This window comes from Hesperophylax consimilis, chromosome 2, assembly GCF_061612785.1.
Source record: "Hesperophylax consimilis isolate HC1 chromosome 2, BYU_Hcon_1.0, whole genome shotgun sequence".
Taxonomy (NCBI): domain Eukaryota; kingdom Metazoa; phylum Arthropoda; class Insecta; order Trichoptera; family Limnephilidae; genus Hesperophylax; species Hesperophylax consimilis.
The window spans coordinates 12,164,569-12,182,553 of record NC_142837.1 but is presented as its reverse complement, the minus strand read 5'-3'; the positions used below and the strand labels follow the sequence as shown (position 1 = coordinate 12,182,553).

General features: G+C 36.3%; 1 protein-coding gene across 1 annotated transcript in view; it reads right to left on the bottom strand.

Moving 5' to 3' along the window:
• Nucleotides 1–17,985, bottom strand: part of LOC149425702 (elongation factor-like GTPase 1) — a 457,452-nt gene that overhangs the window by 43,936 nt on the left and 395,531 nt on the right. The window lies entirely within an intron of this gene.

Here is a 17,985-nt window from a genome sequence, read left to right as displayed (position 1 = left end):
AAAAGATTTTAAGGGGAACGGTTGCGCGGCCTTTTTCATACAAGACTAAAATTGGATTTGGGGCCAAAATACCCAACTAAACTGAATAATATTTTTTTTAATCAAAGGTATTTACATAAAGATTTGATTTTCAATCAAATCTTTATTTATTTTTGTTTCAAATTATAAAGTATGGGCAGTTAAAGAAATCGATTATAACATTAACGATTATAGAGGTAAGTTTGACAATTATTTGCTATTTAACCCTTCAGTACATTCATCACATTTGTTTAGTTTGCAATGATTTCTGTGTATTTTAAATGCACTATGTACATCTCATTTTTTAATAAAAATATGAATTATTAAAAAACACTTTTGATGGGTTTAAATTTGATTTTCAAACGACTGATTTACGTTGGAACACAAATTTGTGCTATATATATATGTAGCAATGCTACGAGAATTTTGGAACGATCGTCGATGCAAAACGCATTGTAGCGGGAACACTCTAGACGCAATGCGAGCGTTCGGCGTTCCTATTTACAGTTCTGAAATGTTCTCGAATGAACCCGGGCGGTCAGTCAGTCATTAATTAGCAGTTTTACGAGTGACCAAGCTGCGAGCGCTGCTACTGCTTTCTGCGGACTGAAGCGGCCGACTACCGACCGCGGTTCCACTGCGTCGCGTCCAGCTCTTTCTTCACCACGCCTCTACAGGACCTACGCACCTACACCCGGCTCTGCACGGACTACAATTTATTATGGACTCTTCGGGATCACATCAGCACACTGGCCCAAGCCATCGTTCCTGGCCAGCACTGACCTCACGCGCCTAGACCTTGCGACCACTTTGCCGGTCTGCGCCTCGGCCCCGCGGCATCGTCGCCGGCCTGCATCTCGCGCTCATCTGCCGACCAGGTCCATAGCACCTTCGGCTACCTCGTTCACACTGGAGAACCCCGGAAGACTCCACATCTTCACCAGTGCTGAACACAACCACGAATCCGGTCTCCATCAACACGGCGTCGACTCAATGAACCACGCCTCGACCACGCCATCGCCGTCATCGCCGTATACACCTGGTGTCATCCTCATCGGTCCCAGTCATCTCCCAACTGCGCAACTTGCTGACTCAATAGAATAGAATAAACGCAGTGACACAACATAATCATCATCCTTTATTGTCTCCTTACCAGATCCCCAAATATATATATACGTATATAAATTCCGACACAAAAACACTTTATTTTTATTTTGTTAACGAATTTTATTTTATATTTCATTGTATTTACATAGTAGGTTGGGAAATTACCTTTAACACACAAAAAAATGTCAAAGTTGCCTCTAAAATCATGAAGAGTTGAATTATTTAATTGCTCATATTTTCTATTTTAAAATACAAATAAATAAAGAAGCATATACAAATTTTTAAAATTAGTTTTTACATTAAACGTATCAAAAACCGGATACCTAACATTCAGTTCTACTATTTCAGGGAAACCCCAAACACCTCACCACCTTACAATACATACAATTAACTGTAACTTTGGAAATAATAACCCTCCATGTAAGTGTGAAGCTCTCGAGTGTGTTAAATTTATTAAATATTCAAGCGTTATAATTGATAATAACCTCAAATGGAAGAACCAGATTGAAAATGTAGCTAAAAGAGTGCGCACCCTGATTCACATATTTATTTCATTACGGGAAATTTAAAAAAAAAAACAAGACTTAAAAAACATATACTACGGGCTGTGTAATTCAATCATAACCTACGGTTGCATTGGGTGGGGAGGTACAGGAAGAACAACATTAAACCCGTTATTGAAGGCACAGAAATCTATTTTACGTGTTATTATGAAGAAACCTTTCAGATATTCGAGCGACGCTCTCTTCAAGGAATATGTACTAGGTGTCCGACAGTGCTACATAAAAAAATTGTAATGCATGTTCATAAAAATAAAAACAAAATGAAAACAGCCGAACGCAAACATCAAACCAGAAGTAAGGGAAGAAATGACCTTTCCGTTCCAACAAGCAACAGAGCGGCTTATCAAAAAATATTCTCATATCTCGGTCCTAAAATATATAATAAAATCCCCTCTCAGCTGAAACTGTGTGAATTGTCATCCTTCGGTCCATGAGTGACAAAATGGTTGTTGGATCTAGGAAGGAATGATTCCGAAATGTTACTTAAAAATGTAATTTGATAATTAATTATTTATCATGAACGCCTCCATGTATCTTTTTATGTATCTTTTCATGTATCTTTATGTATCTTTTTTATGTATATTTTTATGTATCTTTTGTTTCGTTGTAACATACTTATTTTTTCTAGTCTTAAATCCTGTATTCGTCTAGGATAACTTAAAACCTGTAAATTTGACTGTCCTAAAACGTCCTATAACACTTAAATGTCCTAAATCTTTCCTAGTTGGACAGTCAAAAGCATAAAATGTAATAAATATTATAAAAAATAAATACGTTATAAGATATTATTACAGAATGTTGTCCAGTGACAACATTGCACGAAGTGAGAAAAAATAGAAATAACAGAGAAAGGATGGTACACAGAGAGAAATCTTTTTGCCCTCACTATAAATCAACAGACCTTTTCAATTTAACCCTCTGGAACACGTGGACAGCACATCTGGTGGACTCTTTGATATATAGAAGATGGCATTTCAGAATTATTTTCCACCTTCTCAATGGGGCAATTATTAGAATTTATAGCGAATTAACCCCAACAACGAGCCGTTAGACGTATTAGAATTCAAATTATCTCTTGCATCATCACTTATATACACTGGATGCAGTCCATTCAGTCAAAAAAGGTCGTCCAACATCTTTCAGCCTAATAGGTGGGAAGAAAAGGGTGATAATATAGGCTCGTGAAAAGGTTAAGCTTAGACGAGAAGAAGGGGCTCATTGGCTGAAAAAACCGACAAGCCATTTCACACAATGCTTTCAAATATGATCTAAAGTGTTGCAAAAAGAAGAAAATATATATTTCTATTATAAATATTATTTTGTATGGCAAAGTTATAACCCCTGTACCCTTTGATCACTTTAAGCCTCATATGGGGCCCGTTGCTTTAACCACTTAGTAATAAGTGTTTATTCATAAAATTAAATGCAAATATAAAATTTTAATTTAAAATTAAACAGTAACTTTGTAAACATCACTTATGGGTAAATACTTAATGCCGACCGGGTTTCGCTACAACCGTAGCCTCATCAGGGCAGTATAATACTAAAAATCTAAAAATTAAATTAACATGTGTAGATATCACGGTAGGTGGACAGTCTGAGCTACAGTGGAAGAGGTAGGGATAGTTGGGAGATTGGGAGGCGAGTGTTCTTTGTCAATAGGGAACAATCTGAGTATAGGGCTTTTATTTAGGTTTATTTGGTTGTTGATGACTTTGCTATTGACGTTTATGGCTTTCCTTGACTCTAACGCTTCTAAGTTATCCAACCTAAGACCTATTCCGTTTTTATGTAATAGGCTGACGCCAGTATTTTTGTCGAACGTATGGTTTGTTGCTATGAGGTGATTTGCAAATTCGGAGAATCCATTACTGTTTAAGCATCTTAGGTGTTCTTTGACTCGCGTTTTGATATTACGCGCTGTTTTGCCTATGTAAAACGCGGGACAGTCACTACATTGCAGTGAGTAAATACCTGAGTGATTTAACCGATGTTCTTTGTCTTTAACGTTCATCAAAAATTTACCTATACTATTGTTAGTGTAAAACGCTGGTTTGATATCTGGTGGGAGGTTTTTTATGCTTTTTTGAGAGAAATTATCGATGTACAAAATTCTACGCCATTGTTGAGGTTGATTATTATTAGTTGATATATTATTATTATGAGGGGAGCTGTTAAATAGAAATTTGCTTGTCGATAATCTTTTTAATTTCTTGTTTAGGATGTTATTGACCATATTTGCATTATAGCCATTATTAATCGCGATTTGTTTAATCGTCGCTAATTCTAATAAGAAGTTGGAATTTGATAACGGGACGGTAACTAATCTATGGATCATGGAATGGAAAGCAGAATGTTTGTGGGAGATGGGATGGTTAGATGAATTATTAATAGTTGTATCAGTGTAAGTGGGTTTACGATAGATTTTAAATTCTATTTTATTGTTAATGATTGATAGGGTGAGATCTAAAAAGTTTAAGCTAGAATTAGTTCCTATTTCTATTGTGAATTTAATTTTTGTATGAAAAGAGTTTATTAGTTTTAGGAAGGAATCAAGTTGGCGCTCAGTACCTGTCCAGATATAGAAAACATCATCGACATATCTCTTCCACAATAACACATTCTTTAATAATGGCGATTTACAGTTAAAAATGTTATTCTCTAGATTGTCCATAAATATGTCGGCGATGAGGGGAGAAGTCGGAGCTCCCATTGCCAGGCCATCTGTTTGTTGATAAAAAAGTTCATTGTATTGGAAATAATTTTGACTTAGACAAACATTAAATAGGTGAGAAAGTTCCTTAGAGAAATTATTTGGTAGTTTTGAATTTTGTAATAATTTGAACAATATGCTTTTACTTTCATCTACGGGAATATTTGGAAATAAGTTAACAACATCAAATGAGACTAATTTTGAATTATTCGGAATATGTAGATTTTTCAGTTCATCAATCAAAGTGAATGAGTTCTTAATGGTGAATTTCGGAGCAAACACTTTAGAATTATTAAATACTTCAGTTATAAATGAAGCTGTTTTGAAATTCGGAGAATTACAACTTGACACGACCGGCCTAATAGGTTTGTCGTTTTTATGGATTTTTAAGAAACCATATAATTTAGGGGCCAATGGATTTTTTGTTAGAAATTTTACTTGTTGGTATGAATTGTCTTGAAAGATAGGGGATTTGCATGAATTCAAAGCACTTTTAATGTTATCTAGGTATTTGGTAGTGGGGTCTTTAGGTAGAATGTCAAATTTGTCCGTCTTAATAAAGTCTTGCACTTTGGAATTATAGTCACTTTTATTCATTATAATTATCGTGTTGCCTTTATCAGCCTTTGTTAAAATTAATTGTTCATCCTTTAATTTCTTCCTGATGTTCAGCATAATGGATGTTTCACGATTATAGTTGACTTTAAGTGTAGGAATGAGCTTTTTTATTGTTTCTGCACTTTTGTATAGAGGTGGTCCAGGTTTATTATATAACGCGGTCTCGATGTCCACTGCAACGTTTTCCACTGCACTAATGTAATTCTTTTTATTATAATCTAAGTTGTATTTTAAACCTTTAGATAACAGAGTCAGCTCGTTTGGTTGGAACTGAACTGATGAGAGATTCTGTAACCGGTCGAAGAACTGATGGGTATATTTTACTGGTTCATTGTTATTATTTTTATGTTGTGACAGATTAAGGTTAATTAGTTTTTTGTTTATGATTTCACGTTTTTTGTAGGCCTTTATAGAGGCGAAGTTTCTAACTTTGTCGTCAAACAGATCCCATTCAACCGGGTGTAATTCGTTCACCAATTCTATGTGTAAAACTTTTAACGTTAATTTAATATTATTTCTCATTTTATATGCACTTTTTAGGTCTTCTTTTAACCATGCAATTTTAGCTTTAAATACAGATGTTTTTGAAATGTCCGGTTTATTGTTCATATTTTTAAACTTAGCGTTCAGATATTTAGGGAAAACTTTCGTTTTAAGACACTGTTTGTAAAAGAATATATCCACACACGAAATTCTATATTTTACGGTAAATTTTTTATACATTTTTGCTTTAATAGCTGTACTTGCTAATAAAGAATTTCGTGTGTGGATATATTCTTTTACAAACAGTGTCTTAAAATGAAAGTTTTCCCTAAATATCTGAACGCTAAGTTTAAAAATATGAACAATAAACCGGACATTTCAAAAACATCTGTATTTAAAGCTAAAATTGCATGGTTAAAAGAAGACCTAAAAAGTGCATATAAAATGAGAAATAATATTAAATTAACGTTAAAAGTTTTACACATAGAATTGGTGAACGAATTACACCCGGTTGAATGGGATCTGTTTGACGACAAAGTTAGAAACTTCGCCTCTATAAAGGCCTACAAAAAACGTGAAATCATAAACAAAAAACTAATTAACCTTAATCTGTCACAACATAAAAATAATAACAATGAACCAGTAAAATATACCCATCAGTTCTTCGACCGGTTACAGAATCTCTCATCAGTTCAGTTCCAACCAAACGAGCTGACTCTGTTATCTAAAGGTTTAAAATACAACTTAGATTATAATAAAAAGAATTACATTAGTGCAGTGGAAAACGTTGCAGTGGACATCGAGACCGCGTTATATAATAAACCTGGACCACCTCTATACAAAAGTGCAGAAACAATAAAAAAGCTCATTCCTACACTTAAAGTCAACTATAATCGTGAAACATCCATTATGCTGAACATCAGGAAGAAATTAAAGGATGAACAATTAATTTTAACAAAGGCTGATAAAGGCAACACGATAATTATAATGAATAAAAGTGACTATAATTCCAAAGTGCAAGACTTTATTAAGACGGACAAATTTGACATTCTACCTAAAGACCCCACTACCAAATACCTAGATAACATTAAAAGTGCTTTGAATTCATGCAAATCCCCTATCTTTCAAGACAATTCATACCAACAAGTAAAATTTCTAACAAAAAATCCATTGGCCCCTAAATTATATGGTTTCTTAAAAATCCATAAAAACGACAAACCTATTAGGCCGGTCGTGTCAAGTTGTAATTCTCCGAATTTCAAAACAGCTTCATTTATAACTGAAGTATTTAATAATTCTAAAGTGTTTGCTCCGAAATTCACCATTAAGAACTCATTCACTTTGATTGATGAACTGAAAAATCTACATATTCCGAATAATTCAAAATTAGTCTCATTTGATGTTGTTAACTTATTTCCAAATATTCCCGTAGATGAAAGTAAAAGCATATTGTTCAAATTATTACAAAATTCAAAACTACCAAATAATTTCTCTAAGGAACTTTCTCACCTATTTAATGTTTGTCTAAGTCAAAATTATTTCCAATACAATGAACTTTTTTATCAACAAACAGATGGCCTGGCAATGGGAGCTCCGACTTCTCCCCTCATCGCCGACATATTTATGGACAATCTAGAGAATAACATTTTTAACTGTAAATCGCCATTATTAAAGAATGTGTTATTGTGGAAGAGATATGTCGATGATGTTTTCTATATCTGGACAGGTACTGAGCGCCAACTTGATTCCTTCCTAAAACTAATAAACTCTTTTCATACAAAAATTAAATTCACAATAGAAATAGGAACTAATTCTAGCTTAAACTTTTTAGATCTCACCCTATCAATCATTAACAATAAAATAGAATTTAAAATCTATCGTAAACCCACTTACACTGATACAACTATTAATAATTCATCTAACCATCCCATCTCCCACAAACATTCTGCTTTCCATTCCATGATCCATAGATTAGTTACCGTCCCGTTATCAAATTCCAACTTCTTATTAGAATTAGCGACGATTAAACAAATCGCGATTAATAATGGCTATAATGCAAATATGGTCAATAACATCCTAAACAAGAAATTAAAAAGATTATCGACAAGCAAATTTCTATTTAACAGCTCCCCTCATAATAATAATATATCAACTAATAATAATCAACCTCAACAATGGCGTAGAATTTTGTACATCGATAATTTCTCTCAAAAAAGCATAAAAAACCTCCCACCAGATATCAAACCAGCGTTTTACACTAACAATAGTATAGGTAAATTTTTGATGAACGTTAAAGACAAAGAACATCGGTTAAATCACTCAGGTATTTACTCACTGCAATGTAGTGACTGTCCCGCGTTTTACATAGGCAAAACAGCGCGTAATATCAAAACGCGAGTCAAAGAACACCTAAGATGCTTAAACAGTAATGGATTCTCCGAATTTGCAAATCACCTCATAGCAACAAACCATACGTTCGACAAAAATACTGGCGTCAGCCTATTACATAAAAACGGAATAGGTCTTAGGTTGGATAACTTAGAAGCGTTAGAGTTAAGGAAAGCCATAAACGTCAATAGCAAAGTCATCAACAACCAAATAAACCTAAATAAAAGCCCTATACTCAGATTGTTCCCTATTGACAAAGAACACTCGCCTCCCAATCTCCCAACTATCCCTACCTCTTCCACTGTAGCTCAGACTGTCCACCTACCGTGATATCTACACATGTTAATTTAATTTTTAGATTTTTAGTATTATACTGCCCTGATGAGGCTACGGTTGTAGCGAAACCCGGTCGGCATTAAGTATTTACCCATAAGTGATGTTTACAAAGTTACTGTTTAATTTTAAATTATAATGTCACATCACAAAGTAACCGCTTCATATGAAGATATAAAATTTTAGATAAAAAAGCGTGTGCAAATATATTTGGCTTAAAGAGATTTTTTTCAATTCTTGCATGGAAGTAAATTTATTTTGTCATGCAATAATAAACCTTTAGTATATATTTTTGATACAAAAAAGCATGTATCCACATTGGCAGCGAACAGGTTACAAAGATATGCGTTAATTCTACAAAAGTTTGATAATAGTATAGAGTATATACGATAGAGCAAAAATAAAGCCGATTTCTTATCTAGATTACCGATTCGGAGTAATAATGTTTTTTGTCACGGTTTCCCACCCCATACTTCTTGAAAGGCTAACTCAAATAGGTATTCGAGGTAGAACTCTTAACTGGTTCTCATCACACCTAACTGACAGATCGCAAACGGTGAAAATTAACAACATAGCTGTAAGTAACCCTTTACCTATCCAATTCGGAGTTCCACAAGGAAGTGTCATAGGCCCTATTATGTTCCTCATTTATATAAATAAACTCTGTAACCTTCCTATAACCGGAAAACTAATATCTTTTGCAGATAAAACTGTGCTTATATCTCGACAAAAAAACTGGAAAGGAGCATTCGACATAGCTCAAAACGACATAGACCTTATAAAAAAATGGTTACCATGATAAGTTAACTGAAAGGAATCTTAGATGGGGGGAGAATGAGTCTGATGATTTTATGGACTTTGGTTCATTGTCAGATGTGGACTGGACCAACATTGATTCCCCTAATCTTTGGAGATATCATTTACCATGAGAGAGGAGATTGCGTCCCAGAGAGCCGGACCTACCTAAGATGAAGAAAAAAATGAAATAGAAGTAAAAGATTAAAATAATAAGATATTGCATTGTATAAATTTTGCAATATTGTATTTGTAAATAAGATAAGTGTGGGGTGTAATGTTTGAATGAAAGAGCATGTGTGCAACCGAGATGGAATGCTTGCCAGTTGATAAAAAACAGTGTGAATGTGCGTATCGTCATCTTTCCCATATTGTCATCTTACCAATAAACACCTGAACTAAAACTATCCATATCGCCTCATTTGGATATACCAACACTGCTCAAGTTTAGACAATTTCAGTTTATTAGTGAGGTTTTCACGTACACGGTTGTTACACTACTTTTAAGTAAGGCCGTTATTAATTTACACTTATTACCTAAGAAATCCTGCTGTATATTGTAAAGAAATTTATTTAGTGATAACACAGTGCGACTGGCTACATGCGTCTTCATGGAACTGCCGGTCTGCAGACGGAAGTAAGAGTACTTTTTTTTCAACCAGTGGATAATGTGGACAATGTAGGCATTACTGCATACCGGGACTGGGCAAAAGGTATTTTTATCTCTTTATTCAAATGTCGGATAAGAGTGTTTACAGAGATTTACGAGGTTTGGTGTGATGCGATGGTTGGATTAAGAATATTAAAGTAATTCGAAAAAAATAATTATTCATAACTGGATACATAATTATACATAACTTGTCATATTCCTTCCCAGAACTTCGTCTCCTTCCTTTACTTAAAATATCGCACACCACATCCCGATGACATACGCCTCGAGGTATATTATTTTCCTTGGAGCCTTCTGTGGAGGTAATGTAAAAAAGCGTTAATTACCGGACACCAGCTTAGGCCCCGTTGTCCCTATTCATATTTACGGGGTTTATGTGGATTTCAATTGCCTCAGTAATTGGGTTACATTTTGGACCTTCCGAGCACTTTAGGCACAACTAAAAATAATGGCTGGTTTCAACTAAGTACTTGTCTATTGCCAATTATACCGGCCGAGTATTCACAATCGATAAATTTCTAAGAATATTTTGGAGATGGTCCATTCAGTCTGACATATATACACCTTATTTATTGTTATCAAATTTAATTTGTAGAATTCCATTTTAATTTTTAATTTTTATACATTCAATAATATTATTATTAGATTTATAAAAACAGTTTATTTTTAAACAAGTTCTGCTGTGTAATTATTACTACGCGTGCCAGCTGTTTCGCCTTCTGAAGGCATTATCAAACTGTGGGTAGCCCACTTAAAACTAAGGATATTTGGTTTTTGCAGGCCTATGAAGGTATTTTCGGATCCCTTCATGTAATACGTATTTGTGGATTTATTTTTCCTACGGTTTACTAGGGTTGACATCAAAACTCCACACCGAACTACTAACTTCGCTTGATAACTACTGAATTCATTACAAAACCGTAACATATCATATAATATTTTCCAATTTGTTATCTTCAATTAACAGGACATATTTCGTGTATCATTGAAAACAAACAACAAGAGACACTGCAATATAAAATGAATCGCCTTCATTGTTAGTCAAAGGAAGTGTCATGTATCTAAAGATAAGGAACCGGCGAGTTTAGTGCAGAATTACACACCTCTCGCAATTCGAATGAAGGATAGCTGTTCCAAGTTCCAAGATACGATGTAAAAAGATATTCTGCAATCTGTATTTCATACAGCTAAAATTACTAGTCACGTTCAGTTACGACTAGTGCAGGGTCGATCGGGAATGACACGCTTATTGAAACCCGCTCACGAGCTTCCAAAGAGCGGGTGGGTAATTTTTTTGTCAGCACCCGGGTCTCTACACACTCTCACGAGACCCAGTTGTCGGACGCCGAAGTGGGAAGACGAGCAACAGTAGAATAGACGATGAATTTTGAAAAAGCGTCACAAGTATCGTTTTTAAATCGCAATGTATAATTAATAACATTATTCTTACTTTCATATAACATAATACAAAAATCTATGTACGTCTATAAGGAAATGTTTATGTTATTATTACAGTTTTAATAACATAACTATATAATAAATTAATAACTCAAGATTTATTTTTGAATAGTCGAAATGTTTGCAGCTTTCTGTCGTTGACGATATTTTCGTGTAGTTATTGTTTTTTTTTATTGATTTTGCAATAAGTTTAAGAAATTTTAAAGGTTTGGTGAATATTAAAGAATTATCGATTTGGAATTTCCCATTTAATGTTACTTTGTTATGTTTGGCAACAACCAATTTCTGATTATTTGGTAATTGCTAGAGCTCGTAAATTTACAATGGTTTGCTAAACGATTTATTTATTTGGAAAATAACACACATAATATTATATTGATGTGTACTGTGAGTAGTTTCATTGTTTTATTTTTTGTGTCTGCTGTCTGCACTATTATTATTTCCAGTTATTGTAGAATATAAATAAAATAGCTAGGGCAGTTGTCGCAAGTCCTGATATCCAATTATTTGGTAAGTGTAATTACTCTCTTACAATTAATCTATTTATTTATTTGGGAAAAACGTTAATAATAATAACGTTGCTTACCACTATCCATTCCATTGTATTCTTTTTATATTTATAACCACTATATTCATGTCTTCTCTTCTTGCTTTTATTATCTTCTACTACTTTATTTTCTTTGTAATATTTGTTTTATAATCTTATTTTGAATCTTCTCTGTATTATATATGTATGTTTTCCTTAATATTATTAAGAAGTTCTCACTAACGTGCGAACACTGGAAACAAAATATACATGTGACCTATATTAATATATCATGAAACCTAACAGTAAAAAATATAAAACACTAAAATTAAACATAAATCATGCAAACATTATTTATTTCGAACACCGAGTAGGTATTACTATCTTACTATCCCAGTATACAAAAGGATTATAGTAATCATAACATTTCATGTGCATGTAACTCCGGCAACCGAAGACTGACACCGCAGTGACAATTCATTTTAGTTTCAGATTAACCATCTCTATTTCTGTGTTGCGAGAATGACACCTGAGACACACGGTCGACACAATTTCACATTGTAACAACAGTTACAGCAGTTACAGTACCTACTACATACCTAAGTCAAACGAAAGTGAACATAGCCGGGTGACGGGTCGGGATGTTTCGGGTCGTGAATGACCCGAAACCCGATTAAAAAACTGGTTTTTGCCACTCGCTCACGACACTAAAGGGGTTGAGAGCGACTCGGGTCGTGCAAAACCATCGAACAAAAATTATTGACCCAGCTCTGGTAACGACCTCCGGCAGTCATTAAACAAAATATCTACAGACGTAATAATTTTCTGTGCAAACTTTCCAGTAATGCATAAGGTCAAGATTTTGAACATCTGCATTTTGCACCTATAACATTGTGTTAAAATGTGTTTAAAAAAATCACCATAATTTAACTCCAGAAGACACATACGATATAGTGAAGATAGTGTTCCATTTAAAAGTACAAAAACTCCTATACCTCATAAACAAGGCTCATGTGAGTAAATAAATTGGAACTTAAAACCAACATGATAATCTCATTATCTACACATGAAAATGGTTTTTTACAGAGTTGTTTCTCAATATTGGAAATGGTCAACTACCAAAATACAATGGGAGAATTAATCTCGACAGTGAAAACCTTTGCGTTTTCGTAAATGAACTTCAAGAATTGGTCGACAATGTTTATCCCGAAATTAATGACATAAGTTGTAAGACTTATACCTTGGTTCAAGGAGAGAACAATTCAAACACCTAAAAAGGAACAAGTAGAAAAGGTAAATAACTTGATTATCTCGAAGATTGAAGATTGATGCTAGCAAGCATGCTGCTCTGTAGAAACTGTGCTAGATATTGAAGGGGCTGTTCATTTTCCCACGGAATTTCTTAATTTCTTGCAACCCTCTGGACTACCCCACATAAATTGGTGTTGAAAGTAAGGTGTCCTTTTATTTTATTACGGAATCAAATCGTGCAATGATACACGTTTGCAGGTAAAATCTTTTATTTTTAAAAACATTTATAATAGAGTGTACAATACTGATCGGATGTGGAACCGGAGAAATTCTTTCATTTCCCCAGATTCCTTTAATAACGACGGATTTACCGTTTCAATCTAAAGACTGCAACGTAATGAGCAAGAGTCCACTGCACATACTGCCGGGAAACGACCAGGGCAAGCACTGATGACGGCCAGTAACTCCTGCCCGACTTCAAGCCGTTTATTTATCACCGAAAAGCACCCAAAAATTCAATACCTGATCGACACCGGCACAGACCCCTGCGTTTTCCCCAGAAAAAAATAACAGGACGTTATGACAAGCAACCGTACGAATTATCAGCGGTCAATGGAACCATCGTTAATACATACGGAAATCTTACATTGACCTTGAACATCGGACTCAGGCGAGACTTCACCTGGAGATTCGTCATCGCAGATGTCTCAAAGCCCCATCATTGGTGTCGATTTTTAGCCCATTTTGAGCTGCTAGTTGACGTCGAAAATCACCGATTGCTGGACCGGACTACGAAACTATCAACCCAAGGACGTAGCAGCACTTGCAAAGTTGATTCGGTAAAAACCGTAAGAGGATTGACTATCTACCACAAGCTACTACAAAAATTCCTTGACCTAACGCGACCGGATGGAGGTGAAGCGCCCCTCAACGAATTTTTAAAAGGAAACGCCAAGAACAAGACACCAGTGCCCTGGAAAATTGAAACAATCAAGGCTTTCGAAGAAAGCCGAGAAATTTCGGCGCAAGCAATATTGCTGGCAAACCCGGAGAGCAATGCCCAACTAGCCATCATAAATGATGGCTCCGATACCACCGCCTGGGCAGCATTGCAACAGCTAGTTGATGGCCATTGGGAGCCCTTATCATTCTTCTCGAAAAAACTGAGCCGAGCGTAAGTACGGAGCGTATGACCGAGAGCTACTCGCTATTTATCTAGCGGTCAAGTACTTCCGCCATATGGTTGAAGCAAGGACATTCACGATATACACAGACCACAAACTAATCACGTATGCTTTCGCGCAAAAAGCAGAAAAATGCAGTCCACGGCAGTTCCGACACCTAGACTTTATCTGCCAGTTACACAACGGATATACAACACGTATCCGGCAAGGACAACATAGTTGCTGACGCATTATCCAGAATTGACGACATCGAGACAACTATAAACTATGCCGAGTTGACAAAAATCAAGAAACCGACCAAGAGATGAAAAAATATCTTCTGGAAGGATCGCCTCTACAACTTAAAAAAGTTATAATCCCTGACACGAACACATCTATATACTGTGACGCGTCAACTGGAAAATCAATACCATTTATTATGACAAGATTCCGAAGAGCCGCTTTCGACACGATACATCACCTTTCTCACCCGGGAATAAAAGCCACTACCAAACTCATAACACAGCGTATGTCTGGCCTTCTAGAAGATTGTAAGAGATGGGCAAGAAGCTGTTTACCCTGTCAGCTTAACAAAGTAACGCGACACGTAAATGCTCCACATAACTGAATTCGAGAAGATTCGAACATGTCCACATCGATATCATTATTATGCCAATGTCAGAAGGACATAGGTATTGCTTGACGTGCGTGAACCGATTCACAAGATGGCCTGAGGCTTTCCCTATCAAAGATCAAGAGGCGGAAACGGTCGCCCGCACATTCTACAAGGGGTGGATTACCCGTTTTATTATCCGTATAACTACCGAACAAGAAAAACAATTTGAATCTAAATTATTCAAACAACTCAACCACTTGGCAGGGACGAAACAAATCCACACGACGGCCCATCACCCTGCGGCAAACGGCATGGTTGAGAGGCTGCACCATCAGCTCAAAGCAGCGATTAAATGCCACTAGAACGACCGCTGGACGGAAGTGCTTCCCACCATTTTAATGGGAATTAGGGCAGCCAGGAGAGACGACCTCGGTGCCACTTTGGCCGAACTAGTGTACGGCGAGCCACTCCGTTTACCTGGAGAATTCCTCGATGAACGGACAGCAACCTGCGATTACACCGACAACTTCCTCAAGGAACTACGGCAGCATTTAAATGACCTTAGACCGGTTGAAGGTACCCGACACGGCAAAGGGAAATACTTCATTTTCAAAGACCTTCTAACATCAACCCACGTCTTTCTTAGGGACGACTCTGTCAAAGGTCCGCTACAGCAACCCTACAGTAGCCCTTACCAGGTTGTCCGCCGGAATGAACGAACGTTCACCATTCTACGTAAAGGAAATGAGGTAACTAAGAGCATTGACCGCCTAAAACCTGCCTACATTGCCCAGGAAACCAAAGGAACTACGACGGAAACACGACAAACCCTTCCTATGTCCATCACCAACCCAGATCGCACTCACACGACCTAACGTTCCAGTAGGCGTATTTATTTTCCGGACCACTTAAACGCCTAGACCCCTTTAACTACAACGCAGCTCTTAACCGTGCTGCTGGAGGGGGAGTCCTGTAGTGGTACGCCACTACGATTCGAACGTCATTCCAGAAGTATCGGCTTTTGCCAAACAAGCTTGTTGGATTTTTTTTTTTTTTTAATATTTGTTAGTCTAAACGTCGGAGGCCGGATTTTGGGGTGAAATGATTAGAGCACACGCGGTTTCCTGCTGATGGTACCCAGTTATTGTCACATAATTGAATACGGATTGCTTCTAACCATTTCTCCATTTTTTTCCAATTTATGGGGAAACCTGTGCGAAAATACACATAAATAAATAAATTAATTAAATGACACATTTTTATTTTTATCAATTATTCTGCGAAAAATCGAAAAAGCGAAGCAGATATTACCCGAAAGGCAATGACGACTTAATACAATCCTAATTAGCAAAATGCACGGTCCAAATAAATCACGCACACTTAGAGTTTGTCGCGCGTGTCAATGCTGGTCAACTAACTAACTAACTAACCATCACGCGTCGTATTTCGTAAGTCGTATTTAGTCAATGTCATGACTACATGTTTGTCAAATTGCGTCTATCCGTAAAAAACCACAATACAAAGTATTAAAAATATACCCTACCGAAGATCAAAAAAAATATTTTTAATTGATTGATCAGTGGCTGAGTTGGCATCGGGTGTGGTCCCACCAAGGCGGCGTGAGTTCAATTCTTCAGCGCGACATAACCAACATTTTCGGTTAACTTATTCGTAAACCGAAATAAATTCGAAAGAGTTTCGCAGCAAACTTTTATGTCTAATCAGCCACCCAAAATTGCAAGTATTTTTAATATAATGTACTTTAATATTTCAGAATGATAAAATCCACAGATTTTAATGAATTAGCCTTGGAGAATAGAAAAAAATCACCTGCGGCGCTTTGCTTTTCCGTTCTATAATTGTTTTATTTAAAATACTGTATTATATTATATGTAGGTTTGAACATCACCGACTGTAAAATTAACCACATCAATATGCACCCTAACCCCGCGGCCAGCGAATAAATTGAAAATGGATAAATTGGTCCTGCGGTTAAAAAGGTTTTCCAACACTGATTCAGAAGATCGCTTGAATACAATGTCGACGGGAAGAAAGACGGGGTAGGAAGAGTATTTTTGAAACATACGAGGCATATCCAGAAAGTAAGTGTACTGAGGCTCTCACGACCGAATAAATTTTATTTTCGATATGTTGGCTACACTTACGTGTAGCCTGACTCTTCCCCTCCGCAACGAAACCTGTTCAAGGTCAGTACGTTGAGAAGTGTCAACGCGTCCACACGTTTCGTGAAAAATGACAATCCAAACTCCCGCCAAATGCGAAATACGCGGCGTCATCCGTTATCTCGTTTGGAAGGAAAAACCTCCGATTGAGGTTTATAATGAGGTTAAAACTGCATATGGTGATAAAGCTATGAATTGTACGAGTGTGTACAAGTGGTATCGCGAGTTTAAAAACGTTTCTGACCTCTTCACCCTCCACCAAAAAGTTCAAAACCACAATTTCAGCCAATAAAATCGTGGCATCCGTGTTTTGGGACTGTCAAGGCATAATTTTGATTGAATATCTGCCTCAAGTGGAGACCATCAACTCTGCAAGATACTGTGAGACCCTAAAAAAATTGCGGAAGGCGATTCATAACAAGAGGAGAGGCATGCTGACAAAGGGAGTCAGCCTGCTGCACGACAATGCCAGACCACACACGGCCAACGCCACGAAGGAACTGCTTGCTTCGTTTAAATGGGATATCCTGAACCACCCCGCGCATTCCCTTAACCTAGCACCTTCAGATTATTATCTCTTTACCTCCCTGAAGCTGTACATGGGTGGAAAAATCATGGGTTTCATCCGACGAGGAGGTAAAGGAGGAGGTGGAGAAGTGGACGAAGGGGTTGGCGGGAAACTTCTTCGAGGAAGGCATCAACAATTGATACCCCGCTTCACAACCTGCATTGAGAGGAATGGCGACTATGTCTAAAAATAGCTTACATATGTACTACGGTAATCATGTAATTTTTTGTTTCAATAAAAAGATTTGTAACCTACAAAAATTCAGTACACTCACTTTCTGGATACGCCTCGTATTATAACTTTTCAAAACATGTTAATAACGCATTCGAATGAATTTTGAAAACATCAAAATGTTTAAAATTTTATTTCGATACCCATTGAATACATTTAAATCGATTATTTTGAAACGGACATATCGACCATTCTCGCTACAGAGAAGCGAATAATGTTCAGATTCTTTTGAAATGGACATATCGACCATTCTCGCTAGAGAGAAGCGAATAATGTTCAGATTCTTTTGAAACGGACATAT